Source organism: Pinus tabuliformis, chromosome 1_2 (assembly GCF_031772625.1).
Source record: "Pinus tabuliformis cultivar Carrire ecotype Pingquan chromosome 1_2, CPIR1, whole genome shotgun sequence".
Lineage (NCBI taxonomy): Eukaryota > Viridiplantae > Streptophyta > Pinopsida > Pinales > Pinaceae > Pinus > Pinus tabuliformis.
The window spans coordinates 126,384,454-126,400,574 of NC_142298.1; the positions used below are offsets into that span (position 1 = coordinate 126,384,454).

General features: G+C 40.0%; 1 pseudogene; it reads left to right on the top strand.

The window, feature by feature from the left end:
* The first annotated feature begins 3,318 nt into the window (after positions 1 to 3,318).
* Positions 3,319 to 4,124, top strand: LOC149204843 (26S proteasome non-ATPase regulatory subunit 8 homolog A pseudogene; annotated as a pseudogene).
* Positions 4,125 to 16,121: the final 11,997 nt, after the last annotated feature.

Here is a 16,121-nt window from a genome sequence, read left to right on the forward strand (position 1 = left end):
ACAAGACATGATAAGGGCCCATTTGATCACTAATGATAGGAGGCAATAACTGAGACTAGCATTGGCTCTGTTAAACACACACATTGTGAGGAAATATGAAAGATAAACATTAGATTGCTTTTCTTATTCACAATGATACATATTTATAATACATAGGAGTGACCCTTGGTTTCATATTCCAAGTCATCCCTTGGACTCCCTTTGGCTGTTCGGCTTCCATGCCAACCCTTAGAGGATTAGGTGTCCAACATCCCCCCCCCTTTAATCCGAAGGGTTGTGTATGATTCCAAGAAGAGAGTTGTAATACAAAACGTGCAAAAATGCATGACAACACTAGGTTGAATGTGCTCTCTGAAATGTTGGCATCAAGGGAGGTGGTTTAAGGATGACCACCAATACTGGAATGCTTAGTGCAGTTCCCAGAACTCTTCCAGATCTGGCAAGAAGTTGGAGTCTTCTTCTAGAGGAAGTGTTCCTGATTTTTTGGAGAGACAAACCTTCAACCATGAAAGGGAGGTCTCACCTCGCATAAAAGGGAGAACCTCAACTTTAAAAGGGAGGTCTTAACCTATGATGGTTTAAGGATTACCACCAACTTGGAATGCTTAATGCAATTCCTAGAAATCTTCCAAAACTGATAAGAAGCTAAAGTATTATGTTAGAGGAAGTGTCGCCAATTATTTGAAGAGGCATCATCTAATTAAGGCATGCTCAAGGGCATCTTTGTCTCTAGCTACAAATTTGGATATGGTATGGTAGGTTATGGCTTAGGTTCTCTTGATGTGGCTTTGAAGCTTGTAGATGACCATCATTTCCCCCCTTTTTCAGATACAAGGTGAGATGATGGAGAAAACTAAACTACAAGACTGTTCAATAATCTAGAACAAGTTGGGACATATAACTGAAATATCTTCTTGGTTGTTGATGCCCATTGCCAAGAAGTGATCCATCCAAGATGAATCTTTGTTCTTGCAGTAGGCTTGTTTTTGAAGCATCTGTTTGAAGAATGACTAGTTTAATGATAGTGCTTACATGGATGAATATAAAAAAAGTGATCTTTCATATGGCCAACTCAGTCACAGTGTTGGAATTTCACAATTTGTTGTTACTATGGAAGAGGAGCAAAATCTGGAACAGCTAAAGTTGAATTGTCATGAAGAAATCCAACACTCTGAAATTGGATGGGCTTTGAGTAATCTGGAATATGAAAGGAAACCTCCTTATCATATCCAAGACCTATTTTGTTCTTGTTATGGACAAGATCTTCCCAAGGTCTGACGACCAATTTGGGAAGTGCAAGCTAAATTTCTACTTTTGCATTCAAATCTGTTGTTGCATTAGGCACTAAATGTGAATCTTCCTCAACCTTACTGATTTTATCACTTGATGGTTGTTGATGGGTGTTTGTTTTAACCTTGAACAAAGTATTGTTTTGAGAAGAAGAAAATTTAGAATGACAAATCCCAAAAGGTAAAACCTCAAATGAAATATGTAAAAGTTCATCTCACTGGAACTGGGACTCCAACCGCAAAAATTCCATGTTTTCTTATGAATTTTGTACACAAAATTTAATGTTAGAAAGAGTGTCCTTACTAATTTTTACCATCCCATCAACACCGAAACGTATCAGAGTATTTAACAACTCTAATGCATTATCAAGTCTGGTCATTTTCTTCATTATCAAACTTACACTTTAAAGAAACTGATCACAACTATTAACCAATGAGGAAGAAGAAAAAGCCACTCACAATTCAATGTTACTACAATATCCTCTATAAATGTGCACCACATAACCAGTGTGCAATATCTCTATTCAATGTATGTACCAAGACTTAAATGCAAAGACTTAATCCTCTAACCAACTAGAAACAATGACTGTAATCTACTACATATGCATAAGAGTTACCTCATAACCGACATATAAGATTAAATAGAGTGACCAACATTACTCACTACAGATATAACCAGTCTATACCTCACATCAGAAAAGTATTCATCAATTTCTTAACTTTATCCTTCCTCGATAATTTGTGGGAACTCATCAATTTTCCTTACTTAAAAATAATCCCTCACTATTGAGCCTATCAAGGCCTTGAAGGATGGTTGAAGGCTTGAATTTTTCTGTATTATTTTTGTTTATAAAAGATGCCCACCTTTAGTGTTATTGCCTTCGACAAATGCTCAAATCCATGGGTTTATTTATCTATCTCTCTATGCTACCCTTGCTCGCAATACTCTTCCACTCCTCTGCCTCTAAGAAATCTTCGGAACATCAGAGACTGTAAATTTAGAATGACAAATCCCAAAAGGTAAAACCTCAAATGAAATATGTTAAAGTTCATCTCACTGGAACTGGGACTCCAACCGCAAAAATTCCATGTTTTCTTATGCATTTTGTACACAAAATTTAATGTTAGAAAGAGTGTCCTTACTAATTTTTACCATCCCATCAACATCAAAACGTATCAGAGTATTTAACAACTCTAATGCATTATCAAGTCTAGTCATTTTCTTCATTATCAAACTTACACTTTAAAGAAACCGATCACAACTATTAACCAATGAGGAAGAATCAAAAGCCACTCAAAATTCAATGTTACTGCAATATCCTCTGTAAATGTGCACCACATAACCAGTGTGCAATATCTCTATTCAATGTATGTACCAAGACTTAAATGCAAAGACTTAATCCTCCAACCAACTAGAAACAATGACTGTAATCCACTACATATGCATAAGAGTTACCTCATAACCGACATATAAGATTAAATAGAGTGACCAACATTACTCACTATAGATATAACCAGTCTATACCTCACATCAGAAAAGTATTCATCAATTCCTTAACTTTATCCTTCCTCGATAATTTGTGGGAACTCATCAATTTTCCTTACTTAGAAATAATCCCTCACTATTGAGCCTATCAAGGCCTTGAAGGATGGTTGAAGGCTTGAAATTTTTTGTATTATTTTTGTTTATAAAATATGCCCACCTTTAGTGTTATTGCCTTCGACAGATGCTCAAAGCCATGGGTTTATTTATCTAGCTCTCTATGCTACCCCTGCTTGCAATACTCTTCCACTCCTCTGCCTCTAAGAAATCTTCGGAACATCAGAGACTGTAAAGATATCTGAACTAAGGATTCAACATCACAAGGCTTAGAGCTAACCTTTTTATAACTATTTTCTTGTTAAACCTATTTCTTATTTAGATTTTCCCTTTGGCTTTAACTTACAACGAAAGTCTTCTTAGTAACTAGTTGCAGGGTCTGAATGTGTTGAAATAGCGGATTATCTTTGTTTCAAAGAAAGGAAAGACATGGAAGATACACTCTTGGATGTATCTCAAGTATTCATTTTATTCAAATTTATTTATACCAGAAATGATTTGTCAACATGTTCAACTTTACTGTCTCAACTGAAGGTTATGTTCACAGGATTTCCAACCCTCCCTCCCGTGTAGTGTGAATCATTTGCAGTGATACATGAACTGACGCTAGCAAGGGATATTTTTGAGCATGTTGTTGTTTTCAGTGTAAAAAATAAATATCAAGATGCCTTTGATAGGGACTTCTTGTAGCTGAAGCTATATTACATAGATACAAGAGATCTTATTCCACCATCTGCTCAGGAATGTCTAATCCCGGGGCTCAATTTACTGTGTCTTCTGGTGCAAAATAGAATTGCAGAATTTCACACATAGTTGGAGCTCCTTTCACCTGAGGCACTTGAGAATCCATGCATTAATCATGTTGTCAATTAGAGAAATCATTAATGAAAAGTGCCTATAATCGTGTTCTCAATGCTCGGCAGGGAGTCCCATAGGAAACTTATGTTTATTTCATGGAACTTCTTGTAAAAACTATCAGAGATGAAATCGCAGGTTGCAGTGAGAAGGCATATGATTATTTATCACTACGGGATGCTAAGAAAATCTTTACTCTCTTACCTTCTTTACTCTATGCCCGAAGATCTTTGTCCTCCTCGCATTCAAGATCCATGAGGATCTTCAAATCAACGCGTTTTCTGATGAGCCTTTCATCTGCAACAATTTGCAAAATATTTTTAGTTTATAATCATTCATCACACCATATCATATCAAAACAGCAAGGAGAAGCCAAATAGTCTGGTAGAGGGTGTTCACAAAGGAAAAATCTAGTGATAACTTGATAAATGCCGCAAATATAACTTGATTGAATATTATTTTCCCGTCAAATAATATTTAATTGAATGCTCGTAATGTGGGTCGTCGAGTCAAACCCAAATAATCCATCACAATTAGTACTTCCACCCTTACCAATTCTCTACTGGAAAAATGGCCAAGAGAAAACCCAACACAGGAAGAAACAAAAGCCATTAATAAATCTGTTCGGTATAATAAAAATAATAGTAAAATCTTAGTGCCAAGGAGCAGAATATATATTAAAAAAAACCGGAGCATGGTGAATAACCAGGGAGTGTAAGTAGAGAGCATTAACGTAATGACCTGGGAGTGTAATTGGAGTGGTATAAAACACATATGAAACTACCATGCTCATTCCACCAACAGAGCAACTATCGAGGACAACACTGAGGAGGTTTAAGGCTTGACACACTGACAAAGAAATGACCACCGACATACTATTCGAGTAGGCACAAAAACTGAGACGTAAATAAATGAAATGTAGGAAGGAGTAACATTGAAGGAAGAGTGTTACTATGTGCAAATATGAGCAGAAATTGCAACTATAATTTAGCTGAGAAAATATTTATGAAATGTAGAATTGATGGTAGAACTGACCTACACAGAACGGCCATAAAACAAGTGGCTCAAATATGAGAAGGGTAGGATATCGCCCGCTCTGATACCATGTTAAACACATACATGGCAGAGGAAATATGAAAGATAAACATTATATTTCTTTTCTTATTCAAAATGATACGTATTTATAATACATAGGAGTGACCCTTGGTTTCATATTCTAAGTGGCCCCTTGGAATCTCTTTGGTTGTTTAGCTTCCACACCAACCCTTACAGGATTAGGTGTCCAACTAGAGATGGCAGCTCCACTGAGGTGTCAAGAACACCGTAGACCAAGTAGCCTTGTCCATTGGGCATGGAGTCAAAAACCATTCAAAAGACCAAACTCAATATTGCAAACCGACTAACAAACTAAAATATAGACTAACTGCAAACTTTACTGGAAGAGAGTACTGAATAAGATGCTCAGAATTGAGCTTATTCTATTGAAGAATCTAGGGCAAGCAAAGTTAAGATGATTCCTTGTTACATGATAACAATTTGTGAACTATTTAAACAATTTACCTTAGCTTGATGTTTACTTCATTATTAGCGTGTGTATGTTAACTTCATCAAATTGCTATCAAAATAAAAGAGACAAGAACACAAATGATTTGGCTTTCTCCAAGGGCCAAAACCTCTCCCTCTTAGAGAGGAAAAACCCACATGTAAATTATTCTTATAGAGATTCCATTGATGAATACCAAGACCATGACCCTTGACACAATCTACCTCTCCAAGACCAAGCCATCAATCCTCTTCGTGTCACTGCTGAGATCATTCTCTTCACTGTACCACAGAGGTCATCACCATTGTGATCTTCATCACTGTTGCAACACCATGCCCTTCATAACTACTGCAACACTATGATCTTTATTACTGCTGCAACACCATGATCTTCATCACTGCTGTAACTTAGATTCCTTTACAATAGTATCAACATGATCACTTGCTGCACTGAGATCCTCTGAGTTAATGAGATCATTGATATGTGATCATGATATATAATTACTTTGATCACTGTTCCACGAAGCATGTTTCCTTAATAAGATCTAAACATTGTGATGACTACAAAGAATAATTATGTCGAGATAGAGATCTAGGATCATTGCGATATCTAATAAATTGAGATCCTATACATATACCTTGACTTTACTGTGATAAGTTGAGACTGTGGTCACGCCAAATTTGTCATGCGCATTCATTGTTACGGATTTGAGACTTATCATAATATCACTACGGCTTACCAAGGTTATGGAGACATTGTTGAACTGAGGATAATCATTGAATTAAGATTCTACCATGTATCTACAATCATGACTGCACCTAAATCCCAAAACAAGGTGCAGCCAAACCATTTTGCAGCTCCCTGTCTCATCCGAAGCCTTGACTGTGAATTCTCTTCTATCCATGCAGCTTTGTCTCACTGTGGCTACGTTATGACTGCGGCTTCATATCCTCAAGACTACAGCTACAACGACTTCTTACTACGGTTTCAGTACTCAAAACTTCAGAGAGATAGAAGTGCGAAGTTTTGTTCCTTTGAGCTAACCCTTTGTGGGTATATATAATGGCGAGGGTTCATATGTGAGCTGAAATAACTTCACGAACTGATGTGTCTTTATAGCAAGCCAACATAACTTGTAATTATGTTTTTAATTCATATTTCTTTGTAGCCAATGTGATCATCTCCTTATTGCTTCGTTTGCAGACTTCTTGTGCTTGTTCTTGAGGCATTGATCTTGGTCTTGGATGGATGCTACTGTTGATTTGGGGTAGCATCGGATGTTCTCTAGCCATGAAATTTGGTGGAGAGGTTGGGGCACATGTGATATCCAATACCCAAAAATAGTTTTGGCAGATTATAAACAGATAAGGAGATATTAAAATAATTAATATTTTTAATGGAGTCCCTAAGTCTAAACTTAGGGAAAATAAAATATTAATGTGTATTAATATGAATCTGTGTTAGAATGGTCCAAAAGACATGGATCAAACTAGATCTGATCTTAGCCATTGATTAAGGACTTAATCTTGGCCGTTGATATGTCAATAGGAAAAGTATAAGAGGAGGCTTGAGGGTCACTTGGAGAATACACCAGAGTGATCACTCATTCTATTCTCTAGAGTGAGGTTTGCTAAGAGAGATAGAATTAGTGATCGAGAGATGCAGTTGAGGGGAATTTGAGTACAGAAAGACAAATAGGTATAGTTAGTGTTGGGAGAGTAGTGCAATAGCCAAGGAGAGTGACGCAAGGTTAGCCAGGGCTCACACAGGGCCACATAAAGGTAGCCTGGAACTGCGCAGAGCCTCATATAAGCCAGTGTTGCTGATGCAGAGGACCAGAGGGCTAATGCAGGGCCTCCCAAGGGTAACGTGGACCCATCCCGGGTGACGCAGAGCTAGTGTGAGGTAGAGAGGGGCTAATGCAGTCCAGAGAGAGGCCGACGTTGGGGTTTTTGGGGCACATTAGCGTTGAATAGATGCCAGAAGGATTATCCAGGGTTTCAGCTAGGAGATTTGTCAGAAACTGAGAGGTATTACTGCTAAGGAAATTCTCTATTGGGTAGGCTAGTTTCAACACCCATATTCGACTTTGGTATTGCTTAATAAGAAAACCCTCAGATATCTGCATTGGTTTTCCCACATTGGATTTTTCCAGGGACATTGGTCTAAAAATAGTGGTTTAATATGGTGTGTTTATTTATGTTTCTTTTAGTTGTTGATTTGTAGTATCTTGAGCATGCACTAGTGTTTATTTTCAGTATTTACATCTTGTTAAGGAAAATAACAAGTAGGTAGGAATAAATCAGATAAAGTGCATGGAGGGTTTCTAACTAAGTAAATTTAGAAACATCAACATGGTATCAAAGCATGATTGCAGATCCTAAGAGGACTAAAGGAAATCATCTGAGAGGATAGCAACAGAAAACAATTGTCTCGAGGTGGCAGAAGTTGTTTCTAGCAGAGCAGAAACAAGGGAAGGGTGTCATCAAGGGTGAGCTAAGAAGAGGCAACATAGAAGCTAAGGAGGAAAAGGGAGCCTCACGCAGAGAAACACAATAGCTGGGAAGGTTGACGCAGTTGGTTGAGGAGGCCAGATTGCTAATGCCCAGATTGCGCAGAGCCAAGGAGCTCTCACCTTCAGGTTGCTGGGGTTTAGAAGGCTGTGGGAATATTACAAAGTGGAGCTGGCGAGGTACTTTAGTCATAACAGTACCTAAAAAAGCAAGGCTAGAGGAGTTTCTACCGAGGGTTTCTAGCCGAGGATTCTGGATCAGTGGTGCGGTTGCATAAGATGATCAAAGTAGGGGGCATCTCGACAGCGACAGAAGGATTTCTAGGAGGGAAATTAGGACTCAGAGGGAGTCCAAAAGAGAACTTCCAAACGAGATGTAGAGACTCAGCGGAGTCGAACAAAGAAATTCCAGGAGGGAAGTGGAAGAGCATCATGGCACTACACGGAGTAAGAGATTAGGATAGACTAGCTGGAGCATCGAACTTCACAGTCTGGAAGGCCAGAATCTTATCTGTACTTGACAAAAATCATGTCAAGAACTTCACCTTGAAGATAATAGCTATCCCAGTCGACCCTAATGATAATGACAAGTACGAGGAGGCGATGGCAAGGGCCAAGAGCATTATCCTTGATGGGGTCAAGGATCATAGTACCACACATAGCCAAGAAGGAAACAACATTTTAGATGTGGGAGGCTCTCAAGAAGCTCTACCAGCATACTTCTGTGTAGAGAAGAATGCTACTTGAGAATCATTTGAGGTCATATCAGATGAAGAAGGGAGAACTGATTGACACCTTCCTCAAAGGACTGAATGAGATCTGAGATCAGTTGACTGTTATAGGGACGACACTAGATCAAGAGCTGATGGTGAGGATAGCCTTGAATGATGTCTTAGAAGACTGGGAAGCATTTGTCCAGAGTATACTGGACAGAGGGACACTTCCACCTTGGGACGAGATCTGGGCAGCTCTTCGCCAGGAAGAGATTAGACGGAAATCAAAGACAGGTAGCAGTAGCAAGGGGATCAAAGTCAAGCAGGAGGAGGAAGACATGGCCCTAGCATCTAAGGGAAAGCAGGAAAACTGGAAGAAGAAGGATCTCTCCAAGGTCAAGTGCTTCCACTGTGGGGAGTTGGGTCATTATGCAACCCAATCTCCAAGGAAGAAGAGTAAGGGAGATTCTTTAGAGGCTAAGTGAGTGCCATCACGGGTAGAGAAGGAAGTTTTTATAGACGATGACTGTTCCATGAGTGCACACACACCAATTGAGCGAAAGTGGGGAGACATCAAGCTATAGTCAGGAAGACTAGAGGCGATGAGGGGCAGGATCCTTGAGGTGTGCAGCCTCTTGGATTAGACCTTGCTATGGGAGCCCCAAAGAGGAGTAGCAGGGCTAGCTGAGTCAAGTAGAGACGGATGTGGATGGATGGCAGAGAGAGCTACAGTGCTGGAGTCAGGAGATAGCATGAGGCTAGCAGGCTGCAACAGTGAGAGAGACACAGGAGTGTTCCACCAGTGCAGGATGGCATAGAGAGGTGTGAAACAGTGCAAGATGCAGGAAGTTGTTGCAGCAGCGCAGAGGTAAAAAAGGGAGCACTTTTCAATGGCAGAGGGAGCTTCAGTGTCAATGGGTGTCTCTAGCCCAACATGGAGAACAGATTGGGAGATTAGTTACTTACTTCTCAGTAACTGATTTGCAGTGCAGCAGTGGACAACACGATGCAACATGATGAGAGGAGGTGCAGTGCGGATGCAATGTTGGGAGAAAGGACCAGCATCAACACGGATGGAGAGGGAGTTGTCATACAAATGCAGCAGTGCTAGTGCCATAACCATGGGTAGCAATATAGGATGCAACAGTGCAGAGGATGTTGGGCAGGAAGGCCTAGCATCAGCACAGGTACCTATGCCGGATGATCAGAGTAATACTCAGTAAGGAGTATTGTTAGAGCACAATCCTCGTTAAGAGGGAGTGTTGAATTGGGGTAGCATCGGATGTGCTCTGCCATGAAATTTGGTGGAGAGGTTGGGGCACATGAGATCTCCAATACCAAAAAAGGGTTTGGGCAGATTCTAAACAAATAAGGAGATATTAAAATAATTAATATTTTTAATAGAGTCCCTAAGTCTAAACTTAGGGAAAACAAAATATTAATGTGTATTAATATGAATCTATCTTAGAATGGTCCAAAAGACATGGATCAAGCTAGATCTGATCTTAGCCAATGATTAGGGACTTAATCTCAGCCGTTGATATGTCAACAATAAAAGTATAAGAGGAGGCTTGAGGGTCACTTAGAGAATACACCAGAGTGATCAATCTCCCCTGGCTGTATTTTCAATTGGTTATACTCTTCTAGAATCAAGAAAGGGTTCTCTTTTAGGAAAGCATGGAATATAGGAGGTAAAATCACAAGCTTATATCTATCCAGGACTATAGAAGGTGTAAGACTATGTACACTATCTGTAGGATCAGTATTAGTCTCTTTGGGCTCATTAACTCGAAAAGGATATGCACAAGTTTCAAGTAAGAGGTCGTGATCTTCATCAACATGAAAGGGAAATTCAGTATTTACACTCTTTAAATAGAAAACATCAAATACAAGACTTTGATCATCTTTTCATACAACAAACTCTAGAAAAATCTAAGGACGGTTTCATTAAAGGAGAAGAAGTACTTTACAAGAAAGTAAATTACATATTGAATGCTATTCCATTTTGAGTACCTGAATTTTGTGTATGATCCTTCCATATTCCTGCTAGCAAGGTTGATCATCCAATGGAATATTCAAATCTAGTTGATTGGATTCAACATGAATATTCTATAATCTAGATTCCTTTGACAACGTAGTCACCAGGGAATAAAAGAACTCAGAACCTTTGGATTCTTCGCCAGTGGTTTCTTTAAATAAATTTGAACTATGTGGAGTCACCAAGTGAAAGATTCACAGCCTTTCTGTGTCTGATCACTGTTCACCATCAACAATCAGATCTGATCTTTGTCATTCTTTCACAAGGAAGATATAGCACTCATTTTTCTGGCAACGATACCAAAAATGTTATCCCCTACCATGTCGTAGGTTAAAGAAGAAATTGAAAGAGGTAACCTCGAACCACTTTCAGTTCAGTAGCTAGCCCTACTGAACTAGAGAGGGATCTGTTATAGACATTTTTGGGCACTACAATCCCAAGCATGAAATGTCCATAAACCAAGGGCTCCTAAGTCCCTAAAAGAGTTGTTCTAACCCCTAAAGGAACAAGGTCAACTGATTACAGCTTCTCCCAGAAGTTCTCCATGAAAAACTGCTCAAAACTGGTCAAAACAAGATCATTTCAGCTGCTCCATAGGCAAAGTGCGTTGCATCTCACCTAAGTACACTCTGTGGGTGCGTTTCATTTCAAAAATCCCTTCTATGGGGTGCGATGGGCGAGAAGTGACAAATGGCAGTGTCAATCCGCGAGGTGGAGTGGCATGGAATCTTCCAGAAACTTCTCCTGTGACACTTGCCTCTCTGAATTCGACTAAGGATGAGTAAGAGATCATAAATCGCCAAGTGGAAGCAAGAACTATCAGAGGGAAGACACTAATCAAATCACAAGCTGACTCATCTCCCTTACAGATATCTATATATGGATCCCTCACCCCAGAGATCCAGAGGCTGGAATTTTGCATCTTGTAAGGAATTGTTGTTGGTTTCTTGAGACAACATCATAGTGTTGGGTGATCTAAGCTTTGTATGAGGTGAAGAAGGGCTTACTTGCTGAGAGGATGATGCTGGGTCAGAACAACTAGTTGTAACTCCCTTGGCTATTTCTTGATTATCAATAAAAGCTATTCAAGTTTTCCTCCATACTCTTGTGCCATTTATGTTTTATGCATTTGTATGGTCAATTTACATCTGATCCTAGATTGTTTATGATTATAGATCCATGTTCTTGTATAGTGTTATGCTACTGTGATCCTATAGGTACTCTGTCAAGCCGGGCGTACAAGGGAGCAAGTAGCGAAAGACTATCAAGAGAGAGAGGAATCGAATTAGGAGATAAGCGCAAGACAGAGGTTGGTCTTCTTTGTTCTTCTCTCATCTATATTTCATAAAGGAAAAACGAAAGTAGCTTTACCTTGTTTGTTTCTAAGGTAGCTACCACACCTTAGTGGGATAAGCAGTTATGTGTAGACACTTTTCCCTGTAACAAAATGGCGACTCCGCTGGGGACGAATTTGTTTGTTTGTTTATCTTCCTTGTTGTTTATTTTATAAACTTACAGACGGAGCTTGAAGTCGAGCCAGGTAGCTTTCGAACTGCATTTGCTATGCAAATGCAAAGTAGATAAATGCCGCTTCAGTCAATCTCCGGGTTTTGTTTATAAATTAAACAACTGATTTACAAACTCTCTGATTTCCCTTTGTGGTAGCTCCAGTAACCTCCTTAGATCTACTTCTGATTATTGATTTATTGATTACCATTTGCTCGGCCAAAACCCCTGAACTGAACTGCAAACTGTGACCGAGAACCCAAGCAAAGTCTCGTCTCTGGCCCAGTGCAGGCTCTGTTCTGTGAATCTAAAATTCAGCGCACTTCCCGAGTGTTGTAGGTGCGCTGCATTTCAAGTTCCTTGTGTTACAGGTGCGCTGATCAGACTAGGCATTGTTCCTCAGTTTTGGTTTCTGTGTTCATTCTTTTCAGTTCTATTCATGAGTTTTGCTGTTTGTAATCAATATATCTCTGTTTGAAACCCCTTTCCTTGCTGATATTCCGCCTCCATTGTGCAGAAGAACTGTAAATGTTTTTGTGTATTTGTTGAGTCATTTTCAGTTCTCCTTTGCAAAAAGTAACGTAATTGTACTGTCGTTCCTTGATTTGAAAGTGTCGCAAGTGTCATTTTCAATCATAGGAGAGAGTTTGGTTTCTATTGATAGTCAATTACCCTGTTACTATTGTATTTAGTCTAAATTTGTAGTTTTTCTAGTGTCGAAAGCAAGTATTCATTTCCGAATCGTAAAGTGTTGTGATTGTCTCCATTTTTTATTTTGAAAAGAAACTTGTTAGTAATTGTCGCTTGAAAAGTAATTCAGATTTGCGCATTAGCTTTCTTTTTATCATTCACATACTAAGAAAGCCGAAAACAAATACATGCATGTGCATTTGCATTTAGACCGTTTGATTGGTTTGATTTAGGACAGTGCATTTAGTGTGTGCTCTTTGCTCTTTGTGAAAGAATACTGTCTCTCTTTCCTTAGTAGCTAGGATTTTCATTGCACAAAGAAGATAAAAGACTGTTTATCATCTTAGATTGCATTTTAGGAATTGTACATCTACATCTCGCGGTGAACCTGAAAGGAAAATTTCTTAAGCAAGATCAACTATAAAATAAATTTAATGAATCTAACAACGCTTTGGAACCTAACGCACAACATCTAGAAGTCTAGGCTAGAGACGTATTCCGACGTCGTAAAGCTTGGTAACTGTTGTTCTCACTGATGGTTGGGTGATTCCTCCACTTTGAGACGATAAGTGCTAGTACAGACTTGTGCTCCCACGTACTGTTGAGTATATTTTGGGAGACCAAAATAGGCTTAATCCTTTATCCATAGGAAGCCGTGTCTGCCGCCCTATCAATCGCAATGCACTGAACACAACATTCGGGAAGATTGACTGTCGTACCTTAAAAAGTATTCTGCAGTTTTGCGATTGGTTTGGTAATCCCTCTACCTAGATTTCCAGAGCAGTCCCTTTCGTTCCTTTTTAGACTGATTAACGGAAAAGGTCCATCTGAGCACTTGTCACTTCAGGCTCATTAAAAATCGAAGGCGACTAGAGTCATCTTTTGTTTTTTCTCGACTCTTAAAAATTGAAAAAACAAGTTGTGTCAAAGCATCTAAAATTTATTTTAAACGGAATAATCATCACCCTTTCCTATGTTGATCTTAGGTTGAGAAAATGGAATCCACCAACCAAGGAATTCCCCTTGGAGGAAATCCTAGTCCCTTCTCCTCTTGGGGAGATGTTGGTGCACCCCATATGGCCACATTGTTGCTTCCAGGATTGACAATCGGCTTGCCCGTATGGCTCTTCTCAACCTCTGTCATTCAGAACACCACAATTCCTGAACAATCGAGTCAGCAACTAGACGAATCCAGAGTTACCCACCAACCTTCTACTTCCTCCAATTCTTCCTCTCCTCCCTCCTCTTCGCTTGATGGGGTTGGTAAAGCCAAAAATCAAGTACCTGAGAAGAAGAAGGAAAAGAAGAAGAAAGAGAAGAAGAAGAAGGAGCCAAAAGCGAAAGGGGGCAACCAAGCATCGTCTAGTGAAAATCCACACACTGCACCGACCAGGCCTAAATCGCCATGTGTCATTTGCAAAGGAGACCACTATCATAGAGATTGTCCCTGCATCCCTCGGATCTTAAGGGACTGGTCTCCTCGTTTGCACAACCCGGTGTCATCAACCTCTGATGATCATGTTGAAAGCACACCGTCGATTAGTGAAAGTGAAGCCCCAGGAAAAAAAGGAAAATATAGATTTCCTTGTAAACTGTGCGAAGGCGATCATGCCGTCCACCGTTGTCCCTTCTTAGACGAGGCTAAAAGAGTTTTGGACGATCGTCTGGTTTCACCGTTACGACTTCCTCTTGGATATAAAAAACTCTTGCCGAGTCCGTCACTAGTTGAAAATCCGGCTGACCCGCCCAGGTGGTTGGCCGAAGCGTCTATCATTGAAGACAAACCATCTGAACCCATACCAGACGAAAGTCAAAAGGTCGAGGCGACAATTGACCCAGTCTTGCCTTCAGAGGTTCCATCTTCAGATGATACAGTCACAGAAGAGAATAAGGATGACACCGTCCAAATTCTTTTCGTAAGCACAGACTCCGATGAACATGGGGGCAATTTACCCATTCCTTTACCATAGGAAGGAAGTTCGTCAGAGTCGTACTAGGCCGTCTATTCGGTCCCACCTCCGAGCAACCTAGTTGTTTCCTTCGACTGGAATCAACTAGGCAGACCCCGTTTACCGGCTAGTGTACCATTCCGAATCATTGCTCAAATATATAGAATGGTTATGGCCAGTACCATCATAGATGAAGGGGCTTCTGTGAGTATCCTTTCCTCGACTGCTTGGAAAGCGCTTGGTTCGCCATCGCTTTTGCTTGAGATGAGAAATCTAACAGGCTTTGATAAAGGAACCAGTCGACCGTTAGGGATCCTTCCCAATGTGCCCATAACATTGAGAGGGAAAACCGTTCACATGAACGTAATGGTAGTCCAAGGACCCCTGGATTATAATCTACTCCTTGGACGAGACTATATTTATTGCATGGGAGCCATTGTCTCATCACTCTTTAGAGTAATGTGTTTTCCGCACGAAGGAAGAGTGGTCAAGCTCATAAACCCGCTTTCATTTCCCGGATCACGCATAGCAAATAGTCATATACCATCCCTGAATGGTCTTTTCACACAAGGAATGTCTCATCAATCTCCAGTTCGTCCACCTGATGAGCGCGAGTGATTCAGGGGACATGACTGAAACCCAGGGGGCATGCACCCTAGTCTGCTTCGGCAGGAAAGCTTCCGGTATAGGGTAGGTTTCTGTGAGAGATATATGACTAGTCTGTACTCCTGTCCGTGATTGGAAAAGGGAGTTAGACTGGAATAAGATTCCCTCGTCAAAGTTATGTGAGTGGAGGCGTCTGCACTGCTCACCTTTGTCTATTTCGGTAGACATCGCCGAAGAAATGTTTTGCTTGCGCTGTGAATAGAACAATCTTTGGTAACCTGAAAGAGGTAGACCTTTCCTGATAAAACAAATGTTTTGTTGGTAGAACAAAAGGTGACCTTGAAGCTTTATTTTATACCTGGGGGCATGCAAACCTTTTGGCATGCAAGCGAAGAGCGGATATTTATTTTTTTAAAATTTGTAGGTCTTCTAACCCTTTAAACTTGTAGGATTGGTCGTTTCCTAACTTGCATAAAGAAAGGATGTGGGGCAAAACTCTAAAAATTGTCGTTTTCATGAGACATTCTTATTATACGACTGGATTAATCGAGCAGTTTTAGCACATAGTTCAAGCTCGTTAAAAAATAAACATAAGTCATGAGCAAATGTTTCTCCCCGCGTTTAAGCTCATTAAAAAATGAATTATTTCCTAGTAAATAACCATCGTGAATGTAGTACTGCAGCCTTTAAAGCCTTGGTCGTGTTCTCATCATCACCTCCACTCTGTATTAGCCGATCATTCACCTCCATTTGATTGTTTACCCATTTTGAGGAACAACTGCGAAGAGTCATCCCACTAGCCATCCTTGTAACACTGTCG